At 42.2% G+C, this 20,449-nt stretch overlaps 2 long non-coding RNA genes across 2 annotated transcripts in view; both read right to left on the reverse strand.

The window, feature by feature from the left end:
- LOC126955538 (uncharacterized) overlaps window positions 1–20,449 on the reverse strand; it is a 656,849-nt gene that overhangs the window by 426,036 nt on the left and 210,364 nt on the right. The window lies entirely within an intron of this gene.
- Window positions 9,160–20,449, reverse strand: part of LOC126955544 (uncharacterized) — a 28,216-nt gene continuing 16,926 nt past the window's right edge. Inside the window, exons 2-3 of the long non-coding RNA XR_007725966.1 lie at window positions 11,916–12,010; window positions 9,160–9,288 (exon numbers count right to left, since the gene is read on the reverse strand). This is a non-coding gene — a long non-coding RNA (uncharacterized LOC126955544). The remainder of the gene's footprint in view (window positions 9,289–11,915; window positions 12,011–20,449) is intronic.

Raw genomic sequence — 20,449 nt, forward strand, 5'->3', positions numbered from 1 at the left:
CTTTCTGATTACAGCACGGAGACCAGTGAAGACTGACATGAAGGAAAGAGAGAGCAGTCCAGGTGTTATGATGGTGCCCCAGCTTAGCAATTATCCCAGCAGCAGAGACGGGGAGACGTGGACAAGTAATTACAAAATAGAATTAATGAGACAACGGAACATTTTCTTATCTGTGGAGATGGAGAAGAAGTGTCAGAGACTAACCAAGTTTGAGACTCAAATACATGAAAGGAAGTTGCTGAAAATCAGTAACATAATAAAACAAAAGAGGGGCTGACCCTTTGGGGTTTTCCCTTCCAAGTTATTGGTACTCTTCAGTTCACTGATCATTCATTGACACATCTATTCAACAGTTATTTTCAAGAACATATTACATTTTGGAAAACAGTAGGGAAACAAGTTTCTGCCTTCCGAGAACGTACATTCTAGTGGGAAGGCATATAAAAAGAACAAATTAAAAACAAAATATTATATTAAAGAGGTTTAAATACTGTGAAGAAAAAATACACATGGCAAGCAAAAAGAGTGATGGTGTGGTGGGCTGGGAGACGCATTCGGTCTGGACACTTTTATGGGGCTATCATGGAGCAGAGCTCTGCTTTTCCTGAAACCAAGAGTCCTAGGCAGCTGGGTGTGTAAGCTTAATGGGAGCAGAGACAAAGGGGAGTGGGAAGGGATGGTTTGCTCTAGTCCTGAAGACCCAGGATAAACCATCTTTATCCTTTCACTGGAACTTCCTTCCCTCACGACCAGACTTCTCATCTTCCCTTGTCCAGACCTTCCCTTTTTTTGACTGCTGGATGCACAGGACAGAGGGATTATTTGCAGGACACACCTTGGCCAGGGTTCAGTGGAGCTCACCCTCATCCATTCCCACACACTGAGAAATAACAGTCCCACATACTGAGACTTTACTACATGACAGGCCTTGGGGAAGTCTTCATATCTGCTAGCTCTTTACGTCTTCAAACCTATCCAGGGAGGTTGATTTTGAGCAAGTTATTTCAACTTCCTGAGCTCCAAATTTTTTGTGTGCCATACAGGCATAGAGATGGCAAATAGGAAGTAAACCACCAAGGGACTGAAGGTAGGTTTTTCTGATTCAAAAATCTGTTGTTCAATGGTTAAGAGCCAACATTTCAGGCTGGAGTGTGCAAATAACTAAATTTAGCCCTCTGAGATTTTTTTTTTTTAACTTCTTAAAAGGGCTTTTAGAATGAGCCCTTTCCCCTCCCACAGTGCCAGGCAAATACCAGATGAACATTCCAACTGGGTTGCAATGTCACCTCCTCTGGAGGCCTTGCTTGACCTCTATAGTAGAAAAGTCTTCCTTCTACATCCTCAAGCATCTTGTCCATGTCGGTACCATAGCAGTCATCTGGGAAGGCAACGGCACAACCCTGTTCATCTCTGTGTCCCCAGTTCCTACCAACTGACTGGAAACAATGGGTTCACTGAGTTGGTTCAATGAATAAATGGGTTACATCAAAGCTCCGCCTGCCTGAGATTGCCCCTACTATCCATGGTGACTTGTCCATTTCTCCCCTTTACTCAGTGAATCTTCGGAGCACATCCATGGCTGGCTAATCATTTTCCCTGTCGGAGTGGTAATTCACATTTGTTTTCTCACTCAGAGTGTGACTTTATTTCTGAACTTAAGAAGCATCAATATCCACCTGTGTATGGCTATCTGCAATCTTACTGTCATCCCAATCTGAAATGTATAGAAACTAAAATTAATGTATGTATGTATCTATCTGTCTTGCACCAGAGGCCCTCACAGCATCTGGGAATCTTTTTAATCTTTCTTCTTTGAGTACACAAATTTGAGACTTGATCTAACACTTTATGTTTTTAAAAAATCAGCTTTTATCCTGTGTTGTTGTTTTCTGATTGAAGAAAAAAAAAACTATTTGAAGATCAAGCCTCTCTGTCTGCTCTGCAGAACAAACACAGTGACTTTTTGTGTTGTTGTTGGCTCCAGATTGTGGGCCTCTCTTTCATCTCGTGATAAATCTGGAGTTTTATGTTCTCTCTTCAATGGATGAAGTGAAAGAATCTAACAGAGGATCCCCATGGGGATCTGGAGGAGGCCATACTGCATAGAGAGACTTAAAACTCTGTGTGTTTGGAAGGAGAAGGAGAGGAAAGCAAGGTCACATTTTTCCATTCCTCGTGTGTGTGCTGGACATTGTGCTAGGCTAAATGGTATCTAATTAACCCACTCAACAACCCTGCCTGGAAAGTATGTATAATCTTAGTTTGACCCTACAGTAACTGAGGCTGAGTAGGTTTAGGTAGGAAGTCTATGGCCACACAGAAGGCATACAAGGTGGGGTTTTTATTAGGTACCTGTTAGGTACTGCTTCTAATCCTTTTTCATTTCTGCAACTGCTTCAGTTACCAGTTCTGCAGCCACACAGACCAGCTTCAAGGTGGTGCAGACTGATGGCACCTCTATCAAGCCTAAACTGGGTGGTTTCTCCTCTATTCCAGGCATCTCTGTGGTGTAGGGGTGCCCTGTCTGTGTGACCTGGCCATGAGGCTGTGAGTAACTTTGATGAAGATGCATGGAGCTGGCCCTCAAAAGGGTTGCTCCTTTCTTTCCCAGGAATGTGGTCCCAAGGTTCATTCCATATGACTTTTCAGATTGTGATACAGGATTGGGCAACCAGTCCCTATGCCAGTGGTCAGCATCCCATGAACATCTTCTACTGGCTCCTCCCTCCTTCTCTGCTTCACTCTTGTCTATCTTGTCTGCTCCCTCAGACCACATGTCCCACTAATGCCCTCACACGTAAGCTTTGTCTCAGGCTCAGCTTTCTAGGAAACTCAGGCTGAAACAGAACTCAAACCCAAGCTCAGAATCCATGTTCTAATTGTCTAGCATTTCTCAAGCTTGGTCATCCTTTGTGTCCTTGGGGAGATTTAAATAATACAGATGTCTGCACCTTCCTCCAGACCTAGTGATTCACATCATCAAAGGAGTGCTAAAAATATATGGTTTTTTTTTTTTTTTTTTTTCCATTTCATTTTACTGTGTTTTGCTTTATTGCCCCATAAATTCCAGAGATGATTCCTACACAGAATCAAGTCCCCTCATCCAGACTTTAATGGGTTCAGACAAGGTCTAAGTCTAGGTCCCTTTCTCTTTGCTATACTCTTAATATCTAGTACACTCTGGGATCACAGCAGACACACAAGTAAAAATGCCTTGCCCTTTTCCTCCATGTCTTAAAAAAATGTTGTTGACATGAATGTAACTTAATGATGTCTTCATAGAGGAATACAAAATCTCACTTCCATTGGAGAACAGCTTTCTTAGAAAAGTCAGAGTCCGTCCTCCAAAATCTTGGTCCCTGGATCTGAATTATTCACCAGAATGCTAATCATTACCTCAGGCTTAATTGTCTACCCAAAGTTAGGAGCCCCATGAGAGGAGACCCAAGGGTGGGAAGTGTAAGACACTACATATTAATTGACTTATTTGGTAGCATAAAGGCATCATAAATTTTTAATTCCCAAGCTCATAAAGAGCATGAGCTTGGAAATTAAAAACATATGCTTGAATGTCTAATCCATCACATGGAAACATTTCTGGGCTTTAGTTTTCTCAGTTGTCAAATGAGAATGGAAACATTTCATTGTTAGTGTAAGAATAGAATGAGCTAATCTTCAAAAGTCCTTTAAAAGCCATAATCTGATCTACATATGTAAGGATTTTGCAAAAGAACTGAGAGTCTCTAAAACAGGTAACACATCTATATGACCAAGTTATTTTGCTCTTCCAGAAATCTTGGAAAGCGCAACTGATATTACTGACATTTTGCTACCATTATGTTGCTTTATCTGGGACAGAAGCAACCTTTGTGTTTTAACTCACATTTTTTTTTTTTTTTCATCTGACTACTATGCTATCTCATAGGGGGAAATGATTAGAATTTGTGCCAGGAACTCTTGTAGGCCATTCTGTCATCACCTTCAGAAACATTTAAACATGGTCTTCTGTGTGCTTTCCTTAAAATGGTTGCAATTTTGTTGAAAGCAGCATGATCTTGAAAATGAAAATTATTTACTTAACCTTGACCGTACAATGATTCGTATGTCAGGAAATGGTGGCCCTACAGACAATCTGTAGTTGTACATTTTTGTGGACAAATTGTTAACTGGTCATTTCCAGTAGGTGTAGTAACATTACGTCCAAATGCAGGTTGCTTTTCTTCCTTTCTTTAATACAAACATTGCCAATAGCTTTAGCATTTTGATTCAGAAAAATACTTGTGAATTTCTTGGGTTAATAAAATCATAACATTTATGCAGGGGAGTTTGATTTATCGTAATTCAATTCAATCAGCGTTTTACTGAACAACTTTCATGTGCCAAATTCTGGGACACAATTGCTGAAAAAAAGTAACAGCTCTAACTTTTTATGTGTATCACAGTTTAAAACCCTCTAGTTGCCTACAAAGACATCACCCAACTTAACCCTGACAACTGTTTTCAGGGTTAAACAATTGAAGTGTTATGCATGTTGTATCGATAGAAAAATTGATGTGTAGGGCAGGGAGAATTAAAATCAATGGATCAAGGATAATATCTCCAATGCTGTACTAGGCACTAACATGCTTAATTGTCTCAACAAACCTCTAGTGTAATTATTTTTGCTATTCCCATTTTATTGAAGAGAAAATTAAGTCTCAGTGAGATTCACGTATTTGCCCAGGGTCACACAATTAGAATAGCCCCAGGCTATCTGACTCCAGTTGTCACTGACTTTTTATGCCAATGGAAGTCATCAAAATGATGTATTAAAAGTGAAACAAAGAAAGCCACCAAACTCATTCAAATGCTACTCAGAAGGTGAGCTGCTTCTGAAACAAACGCGCTTTGACTCCTGCCCCAACACTGGTCTCTCCCATTGTGGGGATGTGACTGTCAGTTCTTTTGCTGTATTCTTTGGCATATTAAAACCTAGCTCATTTACATCACTGGAATCTGGCAGGGTTCGTTCATCACTCAATATCAATTCCATCCTCTCTCTAAAGAGCACAGAATCATTTTTAATATAAAAATATTGTATAATTCATAGTCATTGCAAGGAGGTGTCATTCTTTGCAGAACAATCTGTCTCTGCTTATGCTGTAAGGGCTGAGAGGTGATGTCAAGGTCAAAAGACTTGGTGCTTGGTGTCCATGGACAAGCCACTTAACCTCTGCGAGTTCCAGTTTCCCCTGCAGTCACTGAAGTTACAGGACGTCAAGCTGATACCTCAGAAATATTATTTTGCCTCTTGGAGCTACAGTTCCACATCTGCAAAATGGGGGAGGGGAGACAGTGAACAAACTAGGTCACCCTGAAATCTCACCCAACAGTAAAGTGGAAAGAGTGCTGATGGAGAAATGGAGCAAGGAGATGAGGACACTCAAAAATTCATGCCAGTTCACTTAATAATTTGGTCTAGCAATTTTTGTTCATACCAGCTGTCTTGGGCAAGCACTGGATCTAAGGCTGAGGCTGCAAGTGTGTTCCAGGAATTGTGCATAGCTCTGGATGACAGAGACAAGCCGGGCTCCATCCTGATCATGACACTTTTATTCGTTTGCTAGGGCTGGCATCGCAAAGTGCCTCAGAATGAGTGGCTCAGACAACCGCAACTTATTTCCTCACAGTTCTGGAGGATAGAAGTCTGAGGTCAAGGTGTCAGCAGGGTTGTTTTCTTCCGAGGGTTTGCAGGTGGCTCTCTTCTCCCTCTGTTGCACCTGGTCTCTGTGTGCATCTGTAACCCAATCATCTCTTCTTATGAGGACCCCGTCATTGGATTAGAGCCCAACCTAATGACCTCATTTAACATGAATCACCTCTTTAAAGACCCTATCTCTAAATAGTCACATTCTGAGGTACTAGAAGGACTTCAACATGAATATTTGGAGGTCACAGTTTAGCCCATAACAGTAGTGTGGCCTCAGAGGAGGAACTTACTGAGTCTTCATTTCTTCGTCTTTAAAATGGCAATTACGATTTTCAGATTAAAGTTGTGTCATCAATTTCAGTAACGATGTACTTTAAAAAGTTGAATACAATAGATACAATAAAAATGACTTCTTTCTGTGACTCAGGGTGGCCTGACAGAACCAGGCCCAAGCTCAGTGGATTTCCATATTATATGCTTATCTCTCACTCATTTTCCAGGGTAGGTGGCTCTCCTTCAAGCAGTGATTCAGGAATCCAGCCCCCTTCCACATCTTGTGATAACCTAATCTTCAAGAACTAGCCTCCAGGATTGCCCTAGGAGGAGATGAAAGCATGAGAATGCTCAGGAGACCCTCACAGGCTCGCTTTCCATTGGCCCAAACTGGCTGTGTGGCCCACCTTGGGGCATGGTGCCCCAAAAAGGAAGTCCCCAGGTGGGAGTCCTCTTCCCAGCAACAATTCTACATTATGAAAGAAGAGAACAGGTATTGGGGGCAGGTAGTCATGTACATCAGTCAGGGCCCTCACAGGCAATGACAGACAGCAGGCATGGCCAAACTGTGGATGCACAGAGCCTTTAAGAAAGGAACAATTTGCAAAGGGATGGGCAGATTTTGAGAAAAGCACACAAGGGCATGGGTGATATGGAGGGACCTCGCCATTCTTAGGCTAGAATGAGCCAGGGAAAGGGTCGATCTCAGGACCCAGAGAAAAGAAAGGGCTGCCTAACAGGAAGAATAAGCAGTCCCTGGTTAACACACTCAGCCATCATGACCATGCAGAAGGAAGCCAAGTGAGACCCCCACCATCATCCTTGGCTCCATCCAGCCTCATGCCTCCTGTCAACTCGGTTCCCCTCAGAAGCCAGAAGGAAAGGGCTCATTGAGACCACATGTGCTGGGTGGCCTCAGGGTTCTGGACAGAGGGTGGAGAGTGGACTGAAGGGGCAGATAGGAGAAATGCTGTGCAGCGCGTATGCTATTGTCTGAAACAGAAATGAAAATGACACTGGAAGTTTCGGAGGTCTCCTGGGGCAACTTTGTTACTGCTTTTAACTCCCTACACTCTCCTTTCAGGCCGGCAGGTGAGCAGAAGTGCTGGAGGGTATGTCCTGCCACTGTGGAGCTGGCTGGAAATAGGTGTTGACTGGCTGAGGGGATGCAAGTATTAAGGGACTTCCTGGTGTTTCCCCATTTCCCACAAAACCGGACCTCCTCCTCAGGTCCCACCTGGTTCCACTCACCCTCCAGCATCAGAAGGACTTCCCCCAAAATCAGAGATTTCAACTCCAATTTAGAGCAAGGAAGACAAATGATGCACCCTCAAGGTTTCTGATACCAAGAGCCATGAGGGTCCCACAGAACCTGTGTTAATACAAATTGCACGCTTCTAAGTGCAATGTATTAGGCCCACTTCTCAAACATTTATTAGTGAATCTTCTCTTTCCCCTCACACTTTTTCCAAATAAAGAGACAAAGGATGTGAGAAGCTAAATAGCGCATCCTGAGGTTTCTGAGCTGGTTAGTGGCAGAGCTGGAATTCTGATGCATAGATCTTGCTTTATTTTCTGCACCTCCCCCACCCCCCAAACACACACACTCCAACACTCACACTCCCTCACACACTCACACATTGTGATCTCCAGCTGTCCAAGAATTACAATTTCTTTCTAATTTTTATCAAAGTCACCACCACCTAATAACAGAGCAGTTTCCACCATAGTTCCTGGTACATAGGAAGTGTTTAAAAATATAATCTCCTTCCCTTCATTCCCTCTATGTCCAGACTCTCTCGCACACACACACTCACACACACATGCACACACACAATGCCCACATACACACATATATGCACACACTCACACATGCATACACATGCACACTCACACATATGTGCACACACACAATCAAACACACACACACAGAGCAGCCTTGAGCTGTGCAAGAATCACTTTGCTTTCCTGCTTCCCCTCAAAACGACATCCATCTGACATCACAGCAAGGGAGGGGAAAGACTGTGGCACTGCCTCCCCTCTGCTCCAGGGTGAGAAGTGAAATGGACCCTCTGCAGCCTGGGCTCTCTCTCTTTCCAGGCCACACTGCACCTGCCTCACTGGATGTTCCTGATGTTGTCGATACATTCTCCATCCTGTGAGGTGGCAAGGTCTGGAATGAAGGAGTCCATAATCCCCATTTCTGAGAAGGAATCCTATGATTTTACTGGGTTAATTTCCATGTATTAGAATCCCTAGACCAGCCTATTAACCAGGACTCATTAATAGTTATCTGTCTGGACATATCCACCAACTCTGTGGAACTGGAGAGGGCAAACCCTCGTCTTCACAGCCATGGGCTGAGGAGGGAACTCTTGCTTGGAAAGCCCTTGATCAAGGTCCAGGCACCTTTAGGAGGCAACAGGGCAGGGCTTGCTCTCGTTTTCTCTTCCTCTCTCCTTCCCTGCCTTTCCCATGCCCCCTACTTTCATCAAGGAATCAAAAATAAGGTAAAAGAATATTTAGGTGAAGAAGAAATCAACACAATGTAAGTGGCTGCCATTTCCTAGGATGCTGCGGTTCATGTCATGTGGAAAGTTATGGGGGTTTCCATCTAAAGCAACCCCTCCTTGGGTTGCGCACGGACAGGTGATTCACCGTGTTCATCTCAAAGGTGATGAAACTATAGGTCAGACAACTTCAGTGACCTGCCCAAGAGCCCACAACAGGGCTACCAGGAATACATTGCAGGTCTCCAGGTTGAACTGAGGTTTTTCTCTCTAACTCAGCTTCTCTTTGCATGGCACAGTGACAGTGCAGTAAATGGATCAGCCCAGCCCGCAATAAGGAAGGAATGAAGGAAGCCCAACTCTTTAAGGAGCACAGATAAGGATCACAACTAAAAATCTGCTCCTTTAAAATCCAAATTTGTCATTCCTTTGGATGAGGAATTGGCCTAACAAAAATTTTTGTGGACACTTTTGCTGCTATTGCAGGGAAAAGAAATTATAGTAATTAAAGTGTCATGGATCAAATCTGACAGGAATGATGACAAGAGTTACTTTTAGCTACAAATGAAGAACACATGTAATTAGAAGTAAAGTGAGATCGATAAAGGTTATACAAACCCCAGCTGGAAAAAGACTCTGGTATTAAAAAAGCAATTAGTAAATGAGCAAGCACATTAATAAGGCAAATATTTATTTTTAGCAGATCCTGGAATCAGTATGCTTCAAAATCAAAAGGATCTACAGTTGATGATGAAATAAAACTGTGGGCAAACATCTCCAGGGAGGCAGCAGATTTCTTCAACTGGTTTCCAAAATCTGGATATAATGGAGTATAAATGGACTCACTTATGAATAAAAATGTAACAATTATGATGGCATTGTCAATAATAATAATAATAATAATAGTAGGTACATGCTACATGATAAAGCACTTTCACAAAAGCAGCCAGCTCCAGCTAATTTTTTTTTTTTTAATGTGCTTCCATTCTTTCTTCATCCTTCCCTACCTTTCTTACTGGTCATGTTACTGGCACTTTTGGGAGGGAGGGGCGGGGGGAGGCAGGGTCTCACTCTGATGCCCAAGCTGGAATGCAGTGGCACAATCTCAGCTCATTGCAACCTTTGCTTCTCAGGTTCAAGCTATTTTCCTTCCTCAGCCTCCCAAGTAGCTGGGATTACAGGCACACACCGCCACACTCAGCTAATTTTTTTGTGTATTTATAGTAGAGAAGGAGTTTTATTCTGTTGCCCAGGCTGGTCTTGAACTCCTGACCTCAAGTGATCCACATGCCTCGGCTTCCCAAAGTGCTGGAATTGCAGATATGAGCCACTGCACCTGGCCATTATTTGCACTTTATGCCGACCCCTCTTGATAAACAAGACAGACAGGGTTCTTACCTTCACAAAGCAAACATTCTGATGGGGTGGGGGTAGACTTTAAACAAAGTGGGGGGGTAGACTTTAAACAAATAATTACATAAGCAAGATTTTTTTGTTTTAAATTATGACAAGCAAAGAAGTGTTGAAATGATAGACTCTAAGGCCGGGCGTGGTGGCTCATGCCTGTAATCCCAGTACTTTGGGAGGCCAAGGTGGGTGGATCACGAGGTCAGGAGTTTAAGACCAGCCTGGCCAAGATGGTGAAAAGCTGTCTCTACTAAAAATACAAAAATTAGCTGGGCGTGGTGGCGGGTGCCTATAATCCCAGCTGCTCGGGAGGCTGAGGCAGAGAATTACTTGAACCGGGGAGGCAGAGGTTGCAGTGAGATGAGATCGCGCTGCTGCACTCCAGCCTGGGTGACACAGCGAGACTCCATCTCAAAAAAAAAAAAAAGAAAAAGAAAAAAAATGATAGACACTAAAGAGTCGGGGTCAACTTTGAAGGTACCCAGGAAGGACCTCTCAAATAAGATCACGTTCAATCTCACAGTCAGGCAGAAAGACCGTGGGGGTATCTATTTCTTGTGGTTGCTGTAACGAAGTATCACAAACTGGGAGGCTTAAGCAACAGAAATGTAGTATTTCACAATTCTTGAGATTAGATCGGAGATCAAGGTGTAGATGGTTTGCTCTCCTGAGGTCCTCATATTTTCTTCTTTCTGTGAGTGTCTCTCTCTGTGTCCAAATTTTCTCATTATGTAAAAATATGGGCATGTAAGATTACAGTCCACTCTAAAGACCTCATCTGAGGTTGACCATCTGTAAAGACTCTAATTCCAAATTCACATTCATAGGTACAGAGGGCTAGGACTTCAGTGTCTTTGGGTGGGACATTATTTAATCCATAACAATGAGTCACACATATTATGAAGCAAAGGAACACAAAGAGCCAAGGCCCCAAGGCAAGAGGGAGTTAATAAGCATGTAGTTTTTTGAAACAATAATCCATGCAACAGCACTCTTTCAAGTGTATACATGCCTTGTACACAGAACTAAGGATGTGGTGGAAGATCTCCAACCTGAATGTAGAGAACTTGTGTCAAGACCACTTGCACTTCAAGATCCTGGACAAGTCTCTTTGCACTCGGAAACTTTCCCTCACTCTCCAGAAAAGAAAATGAAGAATGCCCCACTCCCAGAGATGGAAAGTGTAAATGCACACGAAAGTGCTTGCTACCCATTCAATGCTTTACAATATAATATAATATGGAAAAACTCCATATGGAGAGAAATTAATTACAAGTCTGTCTGGTTCATGTTAATGATCTGGAAGAGTAGAGTGTGTTTATATAAACTCTGGTACAGGACTCAGCTCTGCTACCTAAAGAGTTCTTGGTTATGCCTGGAAAAACCCACCTTTTTCTTTGTTTCTTTTTTTTTTTTTTTTTTTTTTTTTTTTTTTTTTTTTTTTTTTTTGAGACGGAGTCTCACTCTGTCGCCCAGGCTGGAGTGCAGTGGCCGGATCTCAGCTCACTGCAAGCTCCGCCTCCCGGGTTCACGCCATTCTCCTGCCTCAGCCTCCCAAGTAGCTGGGACTACAGGTGCCTGCCACCACGCCCGGCTAATTGTTTGTGTTTTTAGTAGAGATGGGGTTTCACCGAGTTAGCCAGGATGGTCTCCATCTCCTGACCTCGTGGCCTCCCAAAGTGCTGGGATTACAGGTGTGAGCCTCTGCGCCAGGCCTGAAATACCCACCTTTTAAATTTGAGGTCTCAAAGCCCTGTTAGAGAGACAGCAGGCCATAATGACAAGGGTTTGGCACCTAGAGCTAGGGAGACAGGGTTAAATTCTGGTTTCACCACTTATCCAGCAGGTGACCTTGGGTGAGTCCATTCACCTGTCTGAATGCCACAGCATTCTTAACTCTATTTCTCCTAAGCAGTGGGAGAAATAGTAGTGCTTACCTCATAGAGCTGTTAGGAAAATTAAATTAATGTTGAAAGGTACATAGATTAGTTCCTGCAACAAAGTACTAATAAGAGCTTGAGAAATAAACATTGTACCTTCTTTCCTCCCACGTAGTCGGCTTGTTGTCATTAACTGTCATTCTCTCTGGTTCTATTTTGCCTTATTCTCCTTTTTCATTTTGGCTAATCACCTAATTATTTCAATAAGAAAAACCAATCAAATATGAATGAACAAAACGTCTATGGCTTACAAAGTGATTGTGTATATACTCTCTGATTAACTCACACTCCCTGATTTAAAGTAAACAAAACAGTGCAACCAAGGTGAGCCCTAAGGCACTAGGGATGTTGGCAAATCTGTGTTGAATGTCTGTGGTGTCTGGATGCCAGGGGAGCCTGTGAACTAGATTCTGAATTCTGGTATTGAATCCAACTTCTGATGTTTTCAAATTGTGCCATGGAAAGATAACCACTTCCCACCAAAACAGAATAACAGCTAATATTAAGTGTGTTTACCATGTGCCCCACACCACTTTCAGCGCTTTACATACAGTAACTCATTTTTTCTTCGAGAATTCCTATGTGGTAGGTACCATGCTTTTCCTCACTTAAATGTGAGGAGACAAAAGCACAGAAGATTTAGTAGCTTGTTGAAATGGCACAGCTGGGAAGTGTCGGATCCCCTTTCTACTGCTTAATCTTTAAGATTGTGAGAGGACTAGATGAAATAACATTCAACACAGCATCTAAGATTGCATTTTCAGAGATGGCTACAGCAGTATGCTCCATTCTACATGCTGTGCTGCCTTGTGACCTGGCCATGTCCTCATCAAAAGCCAGAGACACGTCTGCCTTTTTTGAAGCTGGGTTGGCCTTCTGACTTGTTTGGAACAAACAGAAATGTGGTAGAAGCGACACTGTGTAGCTCTAATAAGGCTAGATTTGAAGCTTCTGGTTTCACCTGTTTGGAACACAACATTTTGGAAGCCAGCTGCCATGCTGTGAGGAAGCCCAAGCAGCCACGTGGAGAGGCCACATGGAAGAGGATCAAGATGACTGGACAGCAGTCACAACTGAGCTGCCAGACAATGGCCTGTAGTACCAACTTCTAGTCATCTTTGTGCTCTAGACAGTTCTAATCAGAAAACAAAGATTACCTGTTTAACCTACAAAATCATGAAAGAAAATACACTGTTATTGTTATAAGCCACGAAGTTTTGAGATAGTTTGTTTCTGCAGCAATTAATAGTCATGATGGTGCCAACTGTTTAGTTAGCAGTTGATAAGACATAGCCATGATTGTTGGTTTTAGGTACATTAATGAATCAGCATCACAGACTTGTGATAAGCTACCCAACCTCCTACAGCTTTCAAAGTAATGAGTGAAGGCTCGAACTCTGGTTTTCTAACTTTGAAGTCTACGCTCTTTCCTTGACACCTGCATTTCTCAAGTGTGATTCCAGATCAGACTGTTTCTCATCCCTGTTATCACCCTAGTCAACACCAGCATCACCACTCCCCTGGGCTGCAGCCACAGCCCATAAACCCATCCTCTCGGCTTCCAAGTCATTCTCAGAGCTGCCAGGTTGATCTTTTTAAAGCGTAAATTGGATGATGTCACTCTCCTGCTCAGTGCATCTATACTGAGAATTAGGTCCCACACTGCACAAATCTGGCCCTGTCTGGCATCCTGTGGCTCCTGCCAACCTCCCCCTCACTCCCTCTGCCCAGCCTCACAGCCTGCTGGTCTCTCTGCCTGACCCACTCCCCCACACCCTTAGTTCCAGTCTCCGTCCAAATGCCACCTCCACAGCGATGCTCCCTGGACTCCATTTAACTAAAACACCCTCTGAACCCCAATCCTCTCCTCCTCCTGCTTCTTTGTCTTTCTATTGCTCGTCACTATTAAATTCATATATTTATATCTTATGTTTTACATGCATATAAAATATATATCCATTTTCTTATTTACTCTGTTTCTGAGTTTGATGGAGAAAGAAACTTTGTTCATGTTTTAATCATACATTTCTTACTGCTTAGAATAGTAACTGCCTAGAATAAAGGGAGCTATGGTTTCAGCATTTCCTAAATACTCTCGTGTGGTCTGTCTATGCTTTGGCTTTGGTTTGGAGTTCCTGATTAACCAACATGTAGCAGAAATCTCTGTATTCTCACTGTTGTCTCTTCAGTTCAAGTGGGTGCTTTGTGGGCGTGGTCTGTCTATTCCAGGGCTTGTGTGAATGTGGCACTGGGTACCCACTATACACACACTTTTCCCTGTTCAATGATTGACTGGCTGACTGTCATTACCACAGGAGCCTTCGTTTTCCCTCTCTCTTTGGGTCATCTCTCATTACTTTAATAAGGAAGAACAGAGCTTTGACTGTGCCATGACCTTAGTAAGACGATGGCTTGGTCTGAGATCTCTGTAAGTAGTTAGTTCCCAGTCTATTCTATCAGAGCAAGTTCAGGATGCTGGCAGAAGAAACAATGGAAGACTTGAATGGTGTTGGAGATCATTTTATGTGGAGAAACAGGCTCAGGCTCAGAGAGGTTCTGATGTGCTCACAGTTGCACACTTAGTCATCGGGAGAGCTAGATTCAAACGCACAAGCTCTTGCAAGTCTCCAAAACCAACCCTCTCAAAGGCTGTACTTTCAGTCACCACCTCCTGGGTGGGAAGGTCTGCCATTCTCCCCACGACCTGCAGAGTTCTTCAGGGCATCTTCTGGAAGTGTTTCCTCTCTCAGCTATAAATTCTGTACAATTTTTTGTTAGGCCATTCCAGATCAGATACTATACAACTGTGTTCTTCAGTACAGTATCCATTAGCCACAGGTAGCTCCTGAGCACTTAAATGTAATTCGTTTAAATTGAGGTATGCTATTAAGCATAAAATAATACTAGATCTTGAAGGCTTAGTAAGAGAAAGCAATGCAAAATATCACATTAATAATTATACTGATTACACGCAGAAATGATAATATTTTGGATAACATGAAATACGTTATTAAAATATTTTTACCTGTTTCTTTACACAGGTTTTTAACGTAACCACTACAAAATTTTAAATCTCATATATAGCTCAAATTTGTACATTACATTGTATTTCCCTTAGACCTCACTGGAAAACAATACTGCAAGTTCTCACTCATATACACTTGGATGTAGAGTGTGGAATCACAGACAATGCAGACTAGAAGGAATGAAGGGATTGGAGAGGGGTGGATGATGAGAAATTACTTAATGAGTACAATGTATTTTATTTGGGTGATGTAGACCCTAAAAGCCTTGACTTCATCACTATCTAATCTACACATGTAACAAAATTGCTCTTGAATCTCATAAATTTATACAAACAAAAAAAGACAGCACTGTTATAGAATATCTTTATTCTTATTCTATGATCATTCAAACAGTAAGCCATTTGTCATATAAATATACACCTCATATACATACATGTATACATACACCCATGTACATATATATACATGTACACATACATACATATATGTATAACATATGCACCTTATATACACCGTATATACAAAGTCTTTCCCCAGTTTCCCTCTGCATTCTCCTCTTCATCTTATAAAACATCCATTTATGCCCTGTAAAAAGCCACCCCAGCCACCCCTAGACATATGGCACCATTGCCTTGTCCAGCTTAAGCATATAGTAGAATATACCTCCCTACTTTCCTCAAACACTATTTTGTAAAGCTTATGACTTCTTCACTCATGGAAATCTCATATGTCCTTTAAAATCATGCAAAATGCTACGTTTTCCATGAAGTCCCCTGAGGGTTTCTTCAATAGAATCCTTTATAACCAAAGCAGCTTACTTACTCTTCTCTCAAAAAAAAAAAAAAAAAAAAAAAAAAAAAAAACTTTTAAAAAAATGTTTTCTCCTGCCTCAAATATCTATTACCATGTGTGCCTCTCATACACTTTTCTAGGCAACTTGAGCATAGAAGGTATTTATCCAACAAATATTTATTGGGAACCCAATATGCCTCAGGCATCCCATTAGCTCTAGGATTACATTAAATAGAAAAATAAATACATTTATTTTCTTTTATTCTCACTCTTTATTTTTTCTGATGCTAAAAAGGGATTGGAACTGCAAGAGACTCACTGGAAGAAATGCTCATGAAGGATAAAGAGGGCGAGAGCAGATGCAGGTAGGAAGACCCTTGGCCATGACATAGATGTGACACCTGTAAAAGGAAATAGGGAAAGGAAGACGAGACAGGAAAAGCCTCAGACCTCAGAGCCATGCAGAGAAAGTCTCAGCCAGGTGTCAAGAAGGCATCTGCTATCGTCTGAATGGGTGTGTCCCACCAAAATTCATATGTTAAAATTCTAAACCCAAACCTGACGGTATCAAGACATGGTGCCTTTGGCAGGTGATAAGGATGAAGCCCTTATGGATGGATTCATGCTCTTGTAAAAGAGGTCAGAGAGCGGCAACACCCTGCACGCATCATGTCTTCCACCATGTAAAGACAGAAAGATGGCACTGCCTGGGAACCAGAAAATGGGCCCCCACCAGAAACAGAATCTGCCAGCACCTTGATCTCAGACTTCCTAGTTCTCAGACCAGTGAGAAACAAAAATCTGTTGTTTATAAGCCACCCAGTTTATGGCATTTTTTGTCAGAGCAGCCTGAATGCACTATGACAGCATTTTTGAGCCAAAGTCACCTGTTGGAAGAGGCTTCCATTGTAGGGCAGGAATGGACCTATACTAGGAACCCCACCGTGCTCAGTGTTTGTCTGAGAGCAGCCCCGGGGAAGTGTGGCCTGAGTGTTTATGTGGCCAGCTGGGGAAGATCTGAGGATGCAGCGGGTTTCGTTGAAGGGACACTGTCTCTTTGCAGTAGGTTCTCTTAAAGAGATATCTAACTGGGGGACCTCCATGACATGCAGCCCACTTCTTTTCTTAAAAGATCCAGGTGACTTAAAATGTGGCATGCAGGCCGGGCGCGGTGGCTCAAGCCTGTAATCCCAGCACTTTGGGAGGCCGAGACGGGCGGATCACGAGGTCAGGAGATCCAGACCATCCTGGCTAACACGGTGAAACCCCGTCTCTACTAAAAAATACAAAAATCTAGCCGGGCGAGTTGGCGGGCGCCTGCAGTCCCAGCTACTCGGGAGGCTGAGGCAGGAGAATGGCGTAAACCCGGGAGGCGGAGCTTGCAGTGAGCTGAGATCCGGCCACCGCACTCCAGCCTGGGCAACAGAGCGAGATTTCGTCTCAAAAAAAAAAAAAAAATGTAGCATGCAGAGTGCCAGCATCAAGGTTAACTCCAGACTTCAGAGTCATAAGGTCATGAGTTTGAACCTCAGATGACTACTGTACAGTTGTATAATCTTAGGGAAACAAGTTCATTCTCTAGGCTTCAGTCTTCATCTGTAAAACAGTTGTTGACTGTTGTTTGTTTACTCAAACACCTCACTGGGTAGCTACGTAAAACAATAAAATGCATATAAATCATAGCTCCTACAACAACATGTTGCATTGATATTAGTAATGATACCTATTATTGTTGCTATTGTCATTGTTTAATTGTTCGTACCCTGAAATATCAGAGTGTAAATATATACACGAAATCCATCAAAGAAAATGAAAATAAAATCCAGATATGCTAGGGATATGGATAAATCTTATATTTCCTGGCAGTCTTTCTTGAAAGGGAAATATTAGCTGTTACTTAATTCTAAATCTCCAAAAGGAAAATATCTTTTTCCATACTGGAAATGAAACATTCTCAGCACTAAAATCGAGAAGATATTTTTCACAGGGTACTCAATGGCGACAGGAACTTATTTATCCTGCATTTCTCTTGGGCCAGGTTGGTACATCTCCCAGATTCTGTGCTCAGTAGAGGTGGGTTAAGTTGATCTGAGAGACAGGAATGCAGTTCCAGAACCATAACTGTGCTTCCCTTCCATAAAAATACAGGAGCTTTCAAAAAGCTCTTCAGGTATCAATATGAGTACATTTGGGAAAATGGAAACATCTTAGAATAGTTTAGCCTCTTATTTGTAGTATCATGAGCACTCTAGGAGCTTTCTGGAGATTTCTGGAGATCACTAGGAACTTGTGGATGGAGGGAGGTGAAGACGCTGACCTTCGACCCACAAACATCTATGTTTTGATGCCAGTTCCCTCCATTCTTCCCTCTACAGATTGTTGGGAATATATATGTCTTCCCTGAGCCTGTTTCTCCATATGCACAATGTAGATAATTATACCTTGGCAGAAGTGTTGAGAAGATAAAGCATTTACAGGAAAAGAAAAAAGGAAAAAAAAAAGTAGAACAAAATTGCCTTAGCTTGGGTTCCCTTGGGAGCAGACAGACAGGGACAGATTTGAGGGCAAGAAGTTAATTTGTAAGATGAAAGCAGGAAACCCAGATAAGGGGGTGTTATAAGTTTAATTATGTCCTGCCAGCATTTATATGTTGAGTGCCTAATTCCTAATATTTCAGAATGTGACTATATTTGGAGACAGGGTCTTTAAAGAGGTGATGAAGTGGTCATCTGGGTGAGCCCTCATTCAATATGATTGGGGTCCTTATAAAAAGAGGAGATGAGGACCCAGGCATGTGTACAGAATGAAGTCCATCGGAAGACAGGAGGAGAAAATGGCCATCTACAAGCCAAGGAGAGAGATATCAGAAGGAATCAACCCTGCTGACACCTTGTTCTCCGACCTCTTGCCTCCAGAATTGGGAAAGAATAAATTTCTACTGTTTAAACCTCCTGGTCTGTGCTACTTTGCTAAGTCAGCCCTAGCAAACATGTACAGGGAACTGCCACAGGCAAGCTGATATGGTTCGGACGTTGGTCCCTCCAAATCTCATGTTGAAACTTAATTCCCAGGATTGGAGGTGGTACATGGCGGGAGATGATTAGATCAGGGGGCAGGTCCCCAGGGTGGATGGGTCCCCAGGGTGAGTGACTCAGCACCATCCTCTTGGTGATAAGTGAGTTCTCGCTCTGAGTTCACATGAGATCTGGTTGTTTAAAAGAGTGTGGCACCTTCCACCACTTTGCTCCCACCCTCACTGTGTGATAGGCCTGCCCCCCCTTCACCCTCCACCATGATGTGAGCTTCCTGAGACCTCACCAGAAGCAGATGTTGGTGCCATGCTTCTTGTACACCTGTAGAACTGTGAGCCAGTTAAACCTCTTGTCTCTATAAATTACCCAATCTTGGGTATTTCTTTATAACAACACAAGAATGGTCTAATACAGAAGGGAAGGAGGCTATACTGGGTACACTGATTAGCATGGGACCAGCTATAGCCGCTAGCCTCAGTCCCAGCGAGAACACTAGGTAACTATATATAGTTATCTCACTCTCAGGGCGGAGAAGCTGGGGGCCCACCCAGCAGGCTCCATCCATCACTGGTCACGGGCTCTGCCTGGGAAAGTAACTCCCTGGCCTGCCACACACTGTCAGGCTGAGCAGTTTCCGAAGTGTAGAGCATCCTCAGGCCAGAGCACTAAAAATTCTTACAGCCTTGGAACCTATGAGTGCCCAGGGCACAGGCACAGTATATCTATGGCATCTTGTACCAAAATGCTTAGTAAAACCTAGTTACAAAATATAGTAATGCACTGCACAAGGCTATTTGGGTATACAAAAGTGATCCATAAGATGATAACAGAGCCAAAAAATTTATATCTCCTGGTGACCTTTTCATGATCCTGATCCTGCGTATGCCTAGGCTAAGGTGTGTGCTTGTGTCTTAGGTTTTAACAAAAAAAGTTTAAAACATTTCAAAAAGTTGAAAAATTGAAACACAGAGAAGAGTTTATAGAATAAGAATAGAAATAAAGAAATATTTTTGTACAGCTATGCAATGTATTTGTGTTTAAATATTATTACAAAAGAGAGAAAAGTTTAAAAAATTAAAAAGTGTATAAAGTCAGAAAGTTACAGTAAGCTAAGGTTAATTTATTATTGAAGAAAGAATTTTTGTATACATTTAGTGTAGGCTAAGTGTACAATGTTTATAAATCTGCAGTTGTGTACAGAAATGCCCTAGGCTTCACACTCACTCACCATTCACCTACTGACCACTTGCAGGGCAACTTTCAGTCCTGTAAGCTCCATTCGTGGTAAGTGTTCTTAAAAAGTGTACCTTTTTATTTTATTTTATGCTGTATTCCTAGGATATCTTTGTACTAGTCAGGGTTCTCTTAGAGAAGCAGAACTAATAGGATATACACACACACACACACACACACACACACACACACATATGTATGAACATATATATGTATGTTCCTATTAGTTATGTGTATATATTAGTTCTATTATGTGTATTAGTTATATATATGTGTGTATATATGTGTATATGTGTGTGTATATATGTATGTTCCTATTATTTATGTGTATATATTAGTTCTATTATGTGTATTAGTTATATATGTGTATATATATGTGTGTGTATATGTGTGTGTGTGTATATATATATATATAAAAAGGGGAGTTTACCAAGTATTAACTCACACAATCACAAAGTCCCACAATAGGCTGTCTGCAAGCTGAGGAGGAAGAACTGGTCCAAGTCCCCAAACTGAAGAACCTGGAGTCCAATGTTTGAGGGCAGGA

The sequence above is a fragment of the Macaca thibetana genome, chromosome 5 (genome assembly GCF_024542745.1).
Source record: "Macaca thibetana thibetana isolate TM-01 chromosome 5, ASM2454274v1, whole genome shotgun sequence".
Taxonomy (NCBI): Eukaryota; Metazoa; Chordata; class Mammalia; order Primates; family Cercopithecidae; genus Macaca; species Macaca thibetana.